Genomic DNA, 18,009 nt, shown 5'->3' with positions numbered 1-18,009 from the left:
TTTTCAGAGGCAAGTATCCAGTCTATATTTCCATCACTATTTTGAAAATTTTGTTAGTTTTCTATAACAAACCTACTTGATACCCACAGTAGAGCTTGCCTTTAAGATCAAATCCATTAATTCCTTTCTTTCCTTTCATAGCCCATTTGCTATTGTAAGGTAAGATCTATTATTCTTCCCATTTGAATCACTGCTGGCCCTTGGCTACTTTGTCCAACAGAATACAGAGAAGGCTAGGTCCTATGGGGGCGTTCAGCTTCTGAGTCATTTGGAATGTTCACTTTGGGATACGTCAGCTGTCGGGTAACAAAACCATTTAACTGTGTGGAAGCCCAAGCAAGGCATGTGAAGAACTTCGTGGAGAGATGCCTGCCTGGGGCTCAGCTGCTCCAAGCATTTCAGCCCAGGCTCCAATCAGGAAGCCTTCACAGGACTCGGTCTCGGCCACAGCTGACTTCAAGTGTATGAGTGCTTGAGCGTTACCACCCAGCTAAGTATTATAACTGCCAGAGCATGGGAGATAAGAACAAACTATTTTAAACTTCTACATTGTGAAGGGGATGTCTATGTCACAGTGTATGATTCTTAAAAACGCTAAGCTTAGAAGATCATAGTAGACAGGTTTTTATTCCTCCTGCCTCAAGTACCCAGGGTGCTTCTAGAGGGTACAGACTGGAGAGATGGCCTGAGGACTCCCTCCTAGGTTTTGTGCTGGTTAAAACATCAGCAGAGTAAATAATTCAGGTACATTCAGGAATGCAGAAGCCACAAGGAAAAGATGCACAGAGCTCAGGGTAAAATGGACCTAGATGCAGACAGGTGCAACAGCCCCCACCCAGATCTCAAACTAGATCTAAGTTAGTGTGTTTGACTGAAAATTTAGAAAATCATCCTCCCTTCAGTACTCCCCCTAGCCAACACAGGGAAGACAAAATGGCTTGGGCAGATCATAACCAGAAAGCATAATCTGCATACTCTAGAATGAAGGAATGCCTCGATGAAGGGACTCAAGTGGAAAAGCATGTTTTAATGCTTCATACGCAGGAGTAACCCATGGGCTGACTCACAGACCCACTGCACATTTGACTGCAGGAGCATATGCAACTTAATCCCAGTGTCTGCTGGTGAGAGTTGTGCGTGTATGTGTGTGGCACTCACATGCACTACATAAACGCCATTTAGGGAGTGTGACAGTACCCCTTACATGAGGGGTAGTCACTGGGCTTTCTACCCTGGAGACAATATATTTATGAGTCACTAGTTTTGTCTGATGTTTCCCTGGTAAAGACTGCCACCCAGCTGTCTGGTTTGCCTTGCCAAAAGTCTTCCTCTGAACTGTTACACAAGTCCGTGGACAAGATGAATGATATCTTAAGGTCCATTGTACATTACAACAGCACAGATAGAGGGAGGTAGATGCCAGTTTCTGGAACTTGGAAACTGTCAAAGATATGTTATTTAACATAGATACAATGGAAATGGCACATGCACATGGGAAGAATAGAGTTGAAATAACAAAATTCTCCTCTCAATATTAGGTCCTTTGTACATGATGTCAAATAATTGTTATTAGGGTACTTGAAATGAGCCTTTGTGAAGATTGGATTGTTTTCTAAAAACTTTCTCAGATATGCAACAATGATGTGATATTGATTTCAAATACTCAACAAGATAAGCTAGATGAAAAGATCAGACGTGAGTGAAAGAATCTGAATACCATACATTGACTGAAGAAGTGCTATGGAGGGGAACATATTAAACTGAGGGTTAGCAACAGTGCTCACATTACTGAATGGCATGATACCAACATCGACTTGTAGGCATTTTTTTTATAGATTGCAATACATTTTCCCAGTGAAACAACTTCCTAAAGGATGCAAGATTTACTGGGCAGCCTTGAGAAAACAGAATCAACAGGTCATGAAGCCACACAGTGGTAAGGAAAGGTCTCATGGAAGGAGGAGCAATGTAGGAGGAGCAGCTGCGGAGGGAGCAGGGGGAGAGAGAGGGCGGAATGCTGACGAAGGGATAAGACACAGCCAGACAGGAAAAAGAACTCACAGGGTTCTGTTGTATAGTACAGTGATGACAGATAATGTTACTGCACTTTACTGCTCTATAAATAATTAAACAAATTAGAAGATAGGATTTTGGAGAGTTTTTTTAGCCATAAAGAAATGGTAAATGTTTGAGGAGGTGGATATATTTACTATGATTGGACATTACATCTAGATGTAAAAAAACTTCATTTAGTACCCTATAAATAAGTACAATCTTTACATGCCTGTTAAAACTTTTTAAATTAAAAAAGAGTTAAAAGCCATTGATGTATATAGCAAGTACCAAAAAATAAAAAAAGAAGACATAAAAGGAGGATTACAAATTATTTTCCTTCTCACTCCTTCATTATAAATTTTAAATATCTGAATTATTAGGAGTTCAATTGAATTCTTGAAGAAAAACATTCTTTGTTTAAACAAAGGACTTTTGCATGGTTCTATGTTTATCACGTGCTGACTGACTTTATAGAATACAACCTCTACCATCCTGATACCTTATTTAATCAGACAAGCATTAATTGAGCACCACCTGAATATATAACATTGCTAAATGTTGTAAACCGATAGTTCTAATGTTTTTGAATTTCATAGATTTGTAGAATTTTTAAAAGTGGGAGCACTACTATAGAGTTGACAAGTTTTTTATTTTTTATTTGCCAAGAAATCACACATAAAAGAAAGCAATTGTCCCCATCAACAGTAGACTGGATAAAGAAATTATGGGACATGTACTCCATAGAATACTATACAGCAGTAAGGAACAATGAAACCCAGTCATTTGCAACAAGATGGAGGAATCTGGAAAACATCATGCTGAGTGAATTAAGCCAGTCCCAAAGAGACAAATATCATTTGTTTTCCCTGATCGGTGACAACTAACTGAGCACCGAGGGGAAACCTGTTGAAGTGAAATGGACACTATAAGAAACAATGACCTGATCAGCTCTTGTCCTGACTCTAGATGTACAATGTAATACTTTATCCTTTTTAGTATTTGTTGTTGTTGTTGTTCTTGTTGTTCTAGTACTAGTGGTTGAACTCTGTAATTAACACACAATTATTCTTAGGTGTTTAAATTTTAACTGAAAAGTGATCCCTGTTAAATATAAGAGTGGGAAAAAGAGAGGGAGAAGATGTACAATTTGGGACATGCACAATCAGACTTGCCCCAAATGATGGAGTTAGAAATGTGCCAGGGGATTCCAATACAATCCCATCAAGGTGGCATGTACCAATGCCATCTCACTAGTCCAAGTGATCAATTTCAGTTCACATTCGATGGCTCTGATAGGTCTAAGAATCAAAGGGATCACACAAACAAGACTAGTGTCTGCTAATACTAACTGATAGAATCAAAAAGGGAGAGAAAGATCCAATATGGGAAGTGGGATACACAGCAGACTCATAGAATGGCAGACGTCCTAAACAACAGTCTGGTCTCAGAATCAGCCCTTAAGGCATTCGGATCTGGCTGAAGAGCCCATGAGAGTATTGTAGGCATGGAAAGCCAAGATACCATGGAAAAGAAAAAAAAAAAAAGAAGAAGAAGACCTAAATGAAAGATCTCTGTGAGTGAGATCCCAGTGGAAAGAACGGGGCCATCAAAGAAGGAGGTACCTTTCCCTGAAGGGAGGAGAGAACTTCCACTTTGACTATGACCCTATCGGAATAAGATCAAAGTCAGCAAACTCTAAAGGCTTCCATAGCCCTGGCAACTCATGACTAGAGCCTAGGGAGATTACTGACACCATGAACAGGAGTGTCAAATTGTTAAGTCAGCAACAGGAGTCACTGTGTATTTACATCCCATGTGGGATCTGTCCTTAATGTGTTGTCTAATGTGAAGTAATGCTATAACTGGTACTGAAACAGTATTTTTACACGTTGTGTTTCTGCGTGGGTACAAACTGATGAGATCTTTACTAATTATATACAGAATCGATCTTCTGTATATAAAGAGAATTGGAAATGAAAAAAAAAAAACCTGGTGTTAAATTGGAAATGGCATAGAAAATTAATTTTTTTAAAAAAATATTATGTAGGATCTCTGTCTTTAATGTGCTGTACACTGTTATTTAATGCTATAACTAGTACTCCAACAGTTTTTTTTTTCACTTTGTGTTGCTATATGGGGGCAAACTGTTGAAATCGTTACCTAATATATACTAAACTGATCTTCTGTATATAAAGAGAATTGAAAATGAATCATGATGTGATTGGAAGGGGAGAGGGAGCAGGAAAGGGGAGGGTTGTGGGTGGGAGGGAAGTTTTGGGAGGGGGAAGCCATTGTAACCCATAAGCTGTACTTTGGAAATTTATATTCATTAAATAAAAGTTTAATAAAAAAAAAGAAAGCAATTGTCATCTACAAGTATTCTCACAATTATTCTTCTCTGTGACTGCATAGAAATTTTGCTCAGAATCAGCAGGAAGCCACTGCACTGTGAAGTATGTAAACTTAATATAAAACACATTTCCGCCTGCCTAGCCTCCTTCTCCTGACATGTCAGCTCAGTTCTTCATTGAACAGTGACTAGAGAAGATAAACCTTTCAAGATAATTCAAATTATTTTAGTAAAACATTTTAGATTAACTGATTGATACATAGCATTTCTATCTTTATTTCTGGAGATTATCTGTTTGGGATCCATAATCATCAATAACATATTTTTACAGATTTTAAAGGAATTTGCCTAGTCTACTATAGGGACTTGCAAATCTTTTTTTCTTCTTCTGCTTTTTTTTTTTTTTAATAAACCATAGGATCTTTTCTTCAGAGGAAATCTTATTCAGAAAGACCAGTATCTAAAATAGATCAAAGTGAGCTGTTCTGATTGAAGCAGTCTGCTTGGTTCTTGGTACCCTTCTTCCTCACACCACTGAAGCCCCCAAGGCACTTCTGCACAAGCACCAGGGATCCACAGAGCAGTCTTGAACAGCTACTGATCTAACAGAATCACAGACTCGTAGAATTTCTAAGTCAGAAGATATCTGAGCGACTATCACAAACTACAGAATAGCTGAGCAGGAAGGACCTTAGAGCTCAACTGGTTAACCCCTCTCAGTACCCAGATAAGAAAACCAAGGTTCAGAAAGGTTGCAAAATATCTCCCCTGTGTCACATTCATTGCTACTTCATGGCAGACACAAGACAAAGCATCAAGATTCCTTTGCTTTCCCTACATTATTGTAAGTCCCTTGGTGGCATGGTGTACAGGAAACATGATAGGATCATTTGAAAAAGGGATTATTTAAAGCAAAAAGTATCCAGTGGAGAAGACAAACCAGGAGATGAAAAGAAAAATAAATGGATGAGGGTAGCTTAACTATTACTGGTTCCTCCTAAAATCACAACAGGTAGAAACTGAATCTTAATCTACAAGAGGCTTAAAATATTGTCAGAAAAGGGACTAGAAAGCCAGAATGACACACAGAAGGATGGTCTAGCAAAAACAACTCCAATGACAAGAAGTGATCAAATCATAACTGCAAAGTTGGACGTTATCCATAGAAATGAGGAAAACTTGTATACCACAATCATATACCACAATCACAGGGGGTTATGAATGAAAGTTGAGACCACACTTGACACTCAAATTCATACAAGGTGTCCTATCGCACAACTCTCAAACACTTTAGGAGGGCTATGGTTTGTTTCATAAGACTTGGAGTGCAATTAGCTCAGACAATCAGAATCTGAAAAGCTATTACCTTGAGTACTTTTGCCATTTCAGTTATGGATTAAATCAATTAACTAACATCTCACTCCAGGAGGATTAAGGACATGTAGCCTTTTATATTCTCTGACTTTGTCTGAATTCACTTTGAGTCTGTGAACATTCATTTACAGTTTAAAAAGAGCAGGTGTTTTAATATAATACAGAAGTCAGATTAGGCCAGGTTCCCCTGCTGCATTCTCTTCGAGGATTCACTCCCTCATGACACCCATCCCAATCTATAATCACACATTTTTGTGGTTTTTTTGATTGACGTGTAAATCTCTTAGAGTCGGTAAAGACCATGAGAGCAAGGGGTAGGCTTGTACGTGTTCTGCTTCTTTCCCCCACTGAATTTGCCAGTTTCTGACCCGTAGAGGATACACAGCAAAAGCACCTGAACAAATCATGCTGTTCAAGAGAAAGAAGAATATGAGCTGGGTTTTGCAGACGGTAAGAGAGGTAATCTGACAGAAGAAAGGGTCACCAAAGAGGGGGATGGTTCGAAAGGAGGTATGGGTGGAGCTGGAAATATTGGGAGGATCCCTAAGGGATGACAGCAGAGATCCTGTGTGTTAGCAGGAATGTATACAATAGGAGTTCATCCCATAAATGAAGTTTGTGCTTTTTTCTCTGATTTTTAAAACCAACAAGAGGCCCAGTAACAATGAATGCTGCTAAATGGGACACCCCCCCCCTTTTTTTAAAGAAACATGCACTAGGCTGCTTTTGTTATGCAAGAAGAGGAAAATTCCATGACACCCATAATTAGGCCCTGATACTGAAAGTGGCAGGTTATTGTTTCCTTCCCCTGGTAAGAGGAAACAAAAAATGAATCAGTTTTCTCAGAGTGCCTGATTCTCAACTGGGCTACCATTTTACTTCCAGGAGCATGTGACCAGCAGTGGTCATACACATTTGGTGGTCCTCAGGTCAGACTTTCTACTATTCCATAGTGTTCTGTGTGCACTAAAGTTTGAAGTTTTATGACATCTGTGGCTGCTTTAACCTGAGCAGTTTTTAACCTGAGCAGTTTTTAACCTATGTTTCTTTTTTTTTTTTTTTTCAGATTAGCAGTGTAATTTAATGGAAATTCATTATAAAAGCAACATGTTCAAAACACCAAAACATTCAAAATGAGTTCTGTGGGATGTAGAAATCAGTTGTAGTAGGATAAATTAGTGTGGATAAGCATCCAAAATGTCTTTTTTATACAGTATGTTACAAAAGAAAATCCCAAATGATTTTGCTCCAGCAGCGTTTTCTGACTCAGCTGTGTCCAGTCACGTAAACTTGTCTCTGTGAAACATGTCAACCAGTTGAACTTAGAAGAGATGATCCCATTGCCCAGGTCTTTAAAAATCTTTTCCATTTATTTGGCCGGCGCCGTGGCTCAACAGGCTAATCCTCTGCCTTGTGGCGCCGGTACACCGGGTTCTAGTGCCGGTCGGGGTACCGGATTCTATCCTGGTTGCCCCTCTTCCAGGCCAGCTCTCTGCTGTGGCCCGGGAGTGCAGTGGAGGATGGCCCAAGTGCTTGGGCCCTACACCCCATGGGAGACCAGGAGGAGGCACCTGGCTCCTGCCATCGGATCAGCGCAGCGCACCTACCACGGCGGCCATTGGAGGGTGAACCAACGGCAAAAAGGAAGACCTTTCTCTCTGTCTCTCTCTCACTGTCCACTCTGCCTGTCAAAAAAAAAAAATCTTTTCCATTTATTTTCCAGTATATCCAATTCAATTTGTCTATTTTCTTTGTTACCCTAACCATAAGCACTCCCATCAACCTGTATAAAAACATTATGATTTGTAATCTGTACCATAATAGCTATATTTATCTCATAATATCTTTTATTTTTAAAATATAAATGTGTCTTCCAAATAAGTTTTTTATAATTATATCTCATGCATTTAATTTAATGCCACACTATTTCTCAATGCAGATACATCTCTTTGAAATAGCTGTGGAAGTGTTTTTTTTTTTTTAATTTTATTTAAGGTATGCAAGCTCATGTATTTCATATATACAGGTTTAGGAATATAGTGATACTTCCTACCCTACCTTCCCTCCTGCCCATGCTCCAACCCTTCTGTTGTAGGCAGGCATATAGAATAAAATTGATCAGGTTTGTGAGCTGGAAGACCACACCTTCACCACGCCCCTGTGTGACCTCATGCCCCTTCCTGGCCACACCTGTGTGCCTACTGGCCAATCAGGTTAATTAACCACTCCCCTCTGAAAGTGGATTAAAAGCCTGGGACACGATGTGCCCGGCCCTTTTTTCCTTTCCTTTCTGGCCTTTTGCCAGTGTGGCCACCTGCTCCATGCTTCCTGGCGCAGATCCTCCTCCACGTGGCTGGCTCCTGGTACTGGGTATGAATCCAGATTTACCTCTGTCTTTTAGATAAGACCTTCAATCTCCTATGCATTTCTCTCACTGAATAAAAAAGCTCAAAACGTTATCATGCTACCTCATTCATTTATGCTGGTATTCAGAATTCTTCTCTGAATATTAGGCAAGAACACACACAGGCTTATTAATATTGGGAACTTATTAATAAGCACACAGTGATATCATATGGCACCCCAAATTCCGATATCATATGGTGCCCAATGTGGGACTTTTGGGGAACTTTAAGGGGGGCATATCCCGATTTTACTTCTTCCTCCTCACTTTCCTATTTCCACTCTTCATTTTTTTTTTTTTTTTTTGACAGGCAGAGTAGACAGTGAGAGAGAGAGAGACAGAGAGAAATGTCTTCCTTTTCCGTTGGTTCAACCCCCAGTGGCCACCACAGCCAACACGCTGTGGCCGGCGCATCTCGCTGATCCGAAGCCAGGAGCCAGGTGCTTCTCCTGGTCTCCCATGCAGGGCCCAAGGACCTGGGCCATCCTCCACTGCCTTCCTGGGCCACAGCAGAGAGCTGGACAGGAAGAGGAGCAACTGGGACAGAACCTGCGCCTCAAACAGAACTAGAACCTGGTGTGCCGGCCCTGCAGGAGGAGGATTAGCCTACTGAGCCGCGGTGCTGACCCCCACTCTTTATTTTTACAAAGATCTGTTTTCAGTTTACTTTATAATCATAGGGTTAACTCTACCTTAAGTAAAGAGTTCAACAAATAGTACAGTTTAAAATACACTGTTCCTCAACAGTAGAGACCAGGGATGAAAAAAATCATCGAATCTCAAAATGTCCATTTTAACCCATCTTTCTTATTTTGATCTGATGAGGGAATAATCCTTTGTGTACTTCCCAACTCTGCTGAGATGGTCCAAGAAAAATGAGATAGGATTTAAAATGTTTCTCAGACCACTTATTTATGTTCCTCTTCTTCCCTTTCCCTGCCAGCTATTTCTTGTTCCCTTTCTCCCATTTCTGTCAATGCCTAATTCTCCATGCATCCCAGGACACTCGGTGTCCAACATCTCAAGTTCATATATCTACTCGGTATGTGCACAATCGAACTTTTTATTTTTTAAGTTTTGTTTAAAGGATGTCACTTTCCCCAACTGTCCTGTTGGCCTACAAGCCTGTTTATATTAGGTATGTTATGTCTGGGCGATTGCTGTCTGAGATTAATTTCAACTGATGAAAGAGGTTGAAATGGCATTGACTTTGGATATATTTTAAATATACTGTACAATCCTTTGCTTTGATTGCAATTTTGACAGAAATGCATTTCACAAGTTCTCCCTCCCCAGGGCAGCAAAGTTAAAGCAGAGAGAAATAAACTTCAAGAGACAGCATCCAAAAAAATGCATAGATGGCCTTATCTCTTTGAGATAGTCCACCTGGTGCAGTATTCCTTCTTTGTCTGACTTCTATTAAGGCCATTAATAGATTCAGTGGACCGTACTTCCTGCCTATCTTCCTAGTGATGTAAACCCCAGTGGCATCAGAATCATATGAATTGGTTTCTATGTACTGATAAGCAGTTATCACTGGAGCAAAAGGAGGGATGATAAAGCCTAGGCCTATCACAGGACAAAAACATTAAGATTTATTTCTAGTGTTATCAGAAGAGCTTTGCTATGTATGCAAAGCTCCTTTTGGAAGGAAAGAAGAAGAAGAAAAGAATACTGGGAGATTACATTTCTTGCAAACATTTATCAATCAAAACAATAAACTAAATGCAAATGTGAAACAGAAGCACATAGTCAATATTAAATAGGGAGAAAGCCACAAAAACCTGGGAGTTCTAAGGCTTAAAGAGAAGAAATCCTTAACTAAGATTTAGAAAAAAATACTTTTCAGATGTCAAAATAGACAGGCTATGAGAGTGAGGTATAGTGGAAATTGCTTTTACAAGTGATTTGGAATTGAAATAATTTTTACAGCTTGTGTCAGTCACTGAGAGCAAGATGGAAATTTTATAGAACTATAAAAATTAGAACCCAAGCTCAACTCAAGGGACAAAAAAGATCTTTTTATTTAAAAAAAATTGGGAAATTCAAGTCATCCATGAAATGTAATTTTAATCATGAACTTGATGCTGATGCATATCAATTCCAAACATACCTTTTAAACCATGCTTTTGCCCCAATAGGACTACAATGAACTCCCAAGGAAAGATGGAATCTCTAATAGGGAACACTTCCCACTGCATCCCCTCTGAAATGAACATTTCAAGGAAGCAGCCAGTTCAAGAGTTATCTAGTAGATCAAGGAATGTTTAAATGATTTATCATACTGCAACCTCCGTGGCTCTCTGTCTCAGAAATGATTTCCACTTGAATAGAAATGCCCAGCAAATATTTATGATTGAATACATTTAGGGATCTGTTAATCCATATATACTGATCTGGTCTTATTTGTTTCCCCACTCATTCATTCATGATACAAGTATTTATTGAACACTGATTATGTCTTAGGCACTGGACCAAGTATTGGGTATGCTAAAGTCAACAGACAATACTTGCTCTCTTGGGTCTTGCAATAGGACAATTTGTATTTAACTAAGTCTGTTTATATTTAAACACTTTTGATAAAGCCAAGAACTTCTTTATAAAACAAAATCATTTATGAAGAAAGCAATAAGAGCCTTTCATAGATAGCAGGGAGCTCAAGACAGGTCATCCAGTCTAACTTTTTTTTTTTTTTTGACAGAGTTAGACAGTGAGAAAGATACAGAGAAATGTCTTCCTTCCGTTGGTTCACCCCCCAAATGGCTGCTACGGCCGGAGCTATGCCAATCTGAAGCCAGGAGCCAAGTGCTTCTTTCTGGTCTCCCGTGCAGGTGCAGGGGCCCAAGCACTCGGGCCATCCTCTACTGCCCTCCCGGGCCACAGCAGAGAACTGGACTGGAAGAGGAGCAACCTGGACTAGAACCAGGCATCCACATGGGATGCTGGCGCTACAGGCATAGGATTAACGAAGTGAGCCATGGCACTGGCCACTAACTTTTTAACCTAAGAAATGTGAGTAAAATAAAATTTAGTTATTTGTCCAGTGCCTCACAGTCTGTGTTATAGAGAGGTCTAAAACTGAGGAAATGGAGATATACCCAATAATAACAGAAACCTAAGATTAACTATAGAAGAACAGAAAAATAACAATAAGGTACAGGAGAGAGGAAAAGCAAAAAGACAGGTCCAGGTTTGGCAAAAACTGAAAGTTCCAGCACCAAATAGAGCTTTCAGATTACTACTCAAGAAGCTAGCAGTACACCTGAAAGTGAAGTGTTGTTTTAATTATTTTCTTTTCAAAAGATAACTCCACTTATATTTACTTCCGGACAACTAAAATGAATGTATTGAGGATTAAAATGAAATGCCCCTGGTGGACTCTTTCTTAGTCATCAGATGCTTTAATGATCAGAACACAAAACTGGAGAAATATGAAGGAATTATTTCTATCATTTTTAGAGCAAATTCCAAAGAAGTGTCACAATCTAACCAAAACAGTAACATTTGAGAGCTGCAGAACAATCTATGGTTCCCTAAGTATTGCCATATTTCATTTTAATAATAACTCTGGTGATTGAATAGGTAATCCTATCAATTTCTAAACTATGAATGAGAACTCATATGGACGAAGTCATTGAAAATATCAAGATAATAGACTCTGTTTCAGTGGCTCCTGACTTGTTTTTCTTTCCATTTTGTCGAGTATCTGTCACAAACAGAAGCAGTGATGAAACAGTTCAGCAGGTGGGCTTTCTCTGTGTATGATGCCATTCATACAGCAAGCTACATTGAGCCAGGACAGTGCAGGTGCTCAATGCCTGCTTACTGAATGCTCACTTTTTCTTGAAATCAGGGACCTCTTCTAATATAACTCCCTTCTTACAGCATCTGTTGGCAGAATCACCCCAACCTATTTTCAGTTTAGGCCTGCAAAGGTGGGCAGGCTTTCTATGAAAAGCAACAAAGCAGGGGAAAAAAAGTTCATTTCATTATTTTGTATACTACAAATGTTAAAATATAATTGAATTTCTTTATGATGTTTCTCAGTCTTCTGGTATTCACTCTTACAGGTAATCATAACCAAGTGCTCTTAGAATATACACATCTGCCAATCTATTGTTTAAAAGTTAATTTATTTACTTATTTTTTATTTGAAAAGCAGAGAGACAGAGACTGATAGAGATCAATCTTCCATCCACATCCACTGGTTCCTTCTTGAATGCCCAGAAGAGACAGGGATCCAAATATGTGAGCCATCACCTGCTACATCCCAGGATATACACTAGCAGGAAGCTGGAATTGGAAGTGGTGCCAGGGCTCAAACCCAGGCACTTTTATATAGGATCCAGGTGCCCCATGCAGCATCTGAACTGCTGTACCAGATACCTGCCCCAACCAATTTTATACATCTAATCTAATCTAATCAATCTACACTTGATCTACAAAAGGCTGAGCAGCAATTCTAATCAATCTAATGATGTACATAATATATAATGTAACCTTCACAGATACAACCAGGAACACAGCTATTTCCTTCCCAAATCACAGTGAACACATTAAGTATAACCCCAAACTTATGACTTCAATTCAACATTGCAATGAAGCTTTTACCTGAGACAATTGGGGAAGAAGTGAATAGCTTACAGAGTGGTAAAGGAGGGCAGAAATAGAGAAACTGATTTAAAAGTCATAAGGAATTATAAGGGATGTATGGATTCAAGACAATCTTTAAAAAAGACTCATATTTCATGATCTTAAAGCTTACTACAAAACAACAATACTCAAAACAGTGTGGTACTAGAATAAAGACTTATGGAATAGAATTGAGAGTCCAGAAATAAGTTCACTTTTTTTTCCCACAAATGGTGCTGGGCCAAGAAGATATCTATATGCAAAAGCAAGAAGTTTGACTCTCTACTTCATACCATACATAAAAATGAATTCAAAATGAAATATAGACCCAAATGTAAATATTTAACCATGCAACTCAAAAGAAAACATAGGAGATAATCTTTATGACCCAGGTTTAGGTTAAGCCTTGTTACTTATAACGAAACTCAAGCAAAAGAAAATGAAAGATAAATCAGATTTCATCAAAATGTAAAACTTGTACAGCAACAACACTACTAAAAAAGGGAACAGGTAATTCAAAGAATCAAAGAAACCACTTGGAAATCAAGTCTAATAAGGGGACTATTTCTAGACACCACACATAACTTTTACACTGAAAGAATGACCCACTTAAAAATGAGTAAATGATATGAAAGGATAATTCTCTAAAGAAGATACAACAATGACCACCAAACATATGAAAAGATACTCAATATCAACAGCCAGCAGGGAGGGCAAACTAAAACCACAATGAAACACTCCTTGACACTTGTTAGTAGATGGATACAATAATAACAGCAACAATTAATAGTCAGACAAGTATTGGCAATTATGTAGCGATAAGGGAACTCTCATAAGTCACTAGTGAGCATATAACATGGTGCAGCCTTACTGGAAAACAATTTGGCAGCTCCTCAAAAAGTTATGATGTTTACAAATATTTTCCATATAACCTTGCAATATTCCTAGGTATGTACCCAAGAGGAATAACAATAAGATCTGCATGTGAATAGTTATGGCATCAATTTTCATAGTAGCCAAAAAGGAGAAAACTGCCCAAATGTCCACTGACTGATGAATTCATAAATGAAATTTGCTGTTTATACTTATACAAAGGATTATGGTTTGGCTGTAGTAAAGGATGAGGCACTGATACATGCTACAACATAGTCAGACCCTAATACCATTTTACGAAGTGAAAGAAGGCACTCACAAAAGACTACGAAATCTATAACTCCTTTTCTTTTCTTTTCTTTTCTTTTCTTTTCTTTTCTTTTCTTTTCTTTTGACAGGCAGAGTTAGACAGTGAAAGAGAGAGAGAAAGGTCTTCCTTCTGTTCGTTCACCCCCCCCCCCACTTGGCCCATGGTTGGAGGGCTGTGCTGATCCGAAGCCAGGAGCCAGGTGCTTCCTCCTGGTCTCCCATGCGGGTGCAAGGACCCAAGCACTTGGGCCATCCTCCACTGCCTTCCCCGGGCCACAGCAGAGAGCTGGACTGGAAGAGGAGCAACCAGGACAGCATCTGATGCCACAATTGGGACTAGAACCTGGGGTGCTGGCGCCGCAGGTGGAGGATTAGCCTAGTGAGCCACAGCGCCGGCTCTATAACTCCATTTCTATAAAAATGTTCATAGAAACTGAAAGATGATTAGTGGTTGCCAGGGGTGAGGCATGGAGGAAACAGAAAGGTGATGATAAAGGGTAGGAAATTTCTTTTTGGAACTTATTTTTTAATAAAAAATTTTAAAAAAGGATGTGGTGATAGTTGCACATTTCTGCGAATATATAAAGGGTCTTGCAGTTAAATTAGTGTGTTCATTCTTCCACTAGCTCAGTGATTCAAGATTCAATCAATGAATCAATCATCTAAACATCCTGCAAACATTTGGCTTGGCACTTTCGTTGGTGTTTTAAAAATGGTCACATATGCCTGGCCAACGGACTATGGAGAAAATATGTAGAGGATGAGAAGAGGTTAACAGTTTTTCTACCTTTAGTAGAATTTCTAATTTCTAAACTTCTACATAGGCTTTCCATTTTTTTTTTTTTTTTTTTTTTTGGACAGGCAGAGTTAGACAGTGAGAGAGAGAGGGAGAGAGAGAGAGAGAAAGGTCTTCCTTCCATTGGTTCACCCCCAAATGGCTACTATGGCTGGTGTGCTGTGCTGATCCGAAGCCAGGAGCTAGGTGCCTCCTCCTGGTCTCCCACACGGGTGCAGGGCCCAAGCACTTGGGCCATCCTCCACTGCACTCCCGGGCCACAGCAGAGAGCTGGACTGGAAGAGGAGCAACCGGGACAGAATCCGGCGCCCCAGGCTTTCCATTTTGAAGTCTGTACTTTGCATTATGGCAGGGTCCCAACTTGCTAATAGGAAGCAGAGACTTTCCAAAAAGAAGGAATGTCTGATTCTTTTTTGTACCCATACTTTCACCACAGCAATCAGTAAGTTCAAGGACATACATTACCTTTATCCTCTTAGCACAGCAAAGCAGGTGATGACAGGGTTTTAACTAGTCATCAGACTGGCAGGTGAAACGATATTTTTCACTAAAGAATGGGGCTTTCATGGCTCTTACTTTCTTTTCAATTCGTCCTTCAGTTCCTAGAAAGAACTGAAACTAGTTACATTGGTGAGGTGAAAAGGTACGTGCTCCGATATTTTGCTCTGCTATTTCTGCCTTGAAGCTTTTCAGGCTTTGACATCTCAGAACCTGCCTGTCAATCATCACTTCTAGCTCATGCAGCCTTCTCACCACTATTGTCTAGGATGTGGTTATCACCCCCAAAATCATAGCAAGCTAATCTGCAGGCCTCATTAAATCATTCTTAGAACTATCTTAACACAGTTGGTGTACTTGAGCAATTGGCAAATTAAATTATTCGTTAGAATTAGCGTAGTGATCTGGAAGAAAATAAAGCACACTCACTGAAGGGGAAAAAGTGATAAAAAATTCCAATGACTAATGGTGTTTAATTATAATTGCATAATAGTCTTTTGAAACAAATACTATTCATTTTTTTGATAATTTCTGCCACTGATCCATTAGCCTCTCCATACACATGCAAGCACCTAGTCCAGGAAACAGAAAAATGTAAGAATATTATCAAACTACACTCAAGAATCTTGATTTAGATAGATTTAATGGCACTCTTAAAAATTCTATTAGCAAATGCTGAGAATATGAGAAATGACATGCAATTTTAAACTGATATACTAGATAATAGTGTTATCCCAGGACAAAAAAATAAAATGTAACAAAGTAAACATTTAGTTTGTAGTGATATTTTATTTTAAATTTCCTGGTGATTGTGAATAATGCTGGTATAAACATTCATCTAACGGTTTTCATGTGAACATAAATTTTCATTTCTGTAGGATAAATTCTTAGAAGGTGGATTGTTGGGTCACATGGTAATTAGAAGTTGGTAGGGATTAGAGAGGTCTAACCTAAAAGAATCCATAGAAAGATAATTGTCTCTGTGATGGCTTTTATAAGAATTTAGGTATGTGTTCATTTTTATGAGGCTATACGCAAAAAACAAATAATTTTTATTGAATGCAAATTAAAAATTTTATATAAATGACAGTTTATGAAATTCTCCAGATAATCTACAGCATATTTATAAATTGCATGAATCAAATAAAAATCAATAGACAGAATATCAAGATACCTCCAACACTCAACAAACTAAGATTTTTTTAAAAAAAATATAGAGTGAACAAAAACAAAGTGTTCTAAATAAGCAGTAATTTCCAGTGGGTAATGTCATGTATCAAATTACAGGTATGGAAACTCTAATTCACAATGCAACTAAATTTTCCATGCTGCTCTCAGTCCCTATTCAGATCTTATAACAAAATGGAAATATATCAGTGGGAAATAATTCTTGGATGGCAGCTGGGATTAGAAACCTCTTCTAATGGAACTTAATGACTTAATTCACCAATTTTCCTATCAAGGTTTAGCCAGTTTGTCTAATATTAAAAATTTCTGTTAGACAAGAGAAAAGTCTTCATTTATGCACATGGAGCTACACATTTTTTTCAGCCCTCCAGTGGAGAATTATTCAAAATTTAAATATAAATATGTATAGGGGCCTGGCACTGTGGTGTAGTAAGCTAAGCCTCCACCTGCAGTGCCAGCATCCCATATGGGTGCTGGGTTCATGTCCTGGCTATTCTTCTTCTAATGTTGCTCTCTATTTGTGGCCTGGGAAGGCAGTGGAAGATGGCCCAAGTGCTTGGGCCCCTGCACCCAAGTGGGAGACCTGGAAGAAGCTCCTGGCTCCTGGCTTCAGACTGGCCTAGCTCCAGTTGTTGTGGCCATTTGGGGAGTGAACCAGCAGATGGAAGACTTCTCTGTCTTTTCATCTCTGTCCATAACTCTGCCTCTCAAATAAATACAAAAACTAAAAACAAGCAAAGAAAAACATGTGTAAGATACACATATGGTGAGATAATAAAGTACTAAGAATGTTATCTATTAATTATTTACATTTATTTTAAATTGGCACATAATTTTATATATTATGGGTTAAATTGAAACTTTTTTTTTTTTTGACAGGCAGAGTGGACAGTGAGAGAGAGAGACAGAGAGAAAGGTCTTCCTTTTTGCCGTTGGTTCACCCTCCAATGGCCGCTGCTGCCGGCGCATCTCGCTGATCCGAAGCCAGGAGCCAGGTGCTTCTCCTGGTCTCCCATGCAGGTGCAGGGCCCAAGCACTTGGGCCATCCTCCACTGCCTTCCTGGGCTATAGCAGAGAGCTGGCCTGGAAGAGGGGCAACCGGGATAGAATCCAGCACCTCGATCGGGACTAGAACCCGGTGTGCCGATGCCGCAAGGTGGAGGATTAGCCTGTTAAGCCATGGCGCCGGCCAAAATTGAAACATTTTGATAAATGTATACATTGTAGAAATATTAAAGTAAGCACATTAACAGATCATTAACCTCACACGTTCATTATTTTTGTGGTGCAACATTTAAAATCTACTCTCAAAAAATTAAAAATCTCAATGTATTTTTGTTAAAGTCACCATTTGGTACATTATATAATTGAAGAATTTGTAATTAACTTAGAATTTTACCATCCAGTCCATAAATGACAGATAATGAATGAGAGGATTTCAGAGGTGGATATTTGGTGCAACAGTAAAGACATCACTGGGGATGCCCTTAGCCCATAGCAAGTTATTGGGGTTCAAGTCCTGGCTCTGCT

Source organism: Lepus europaeus, chromosome 12 (assembly GCF_033115175.1).
Source record: "Lepus europaeus isolate LE1 chromosome 12, mLepTim1.pri, whole genome shotgun sequence".
Classification (NCBI taxonomy): domain Eukaryota; kingdom Metazoa; phylum Chordata; class Mammalia; order Lagomorpha; family Leporidae; genus Lepus; species Lepus europaeus.
This window is presented reverse-complemented; position numbering follows the sequence as displayed.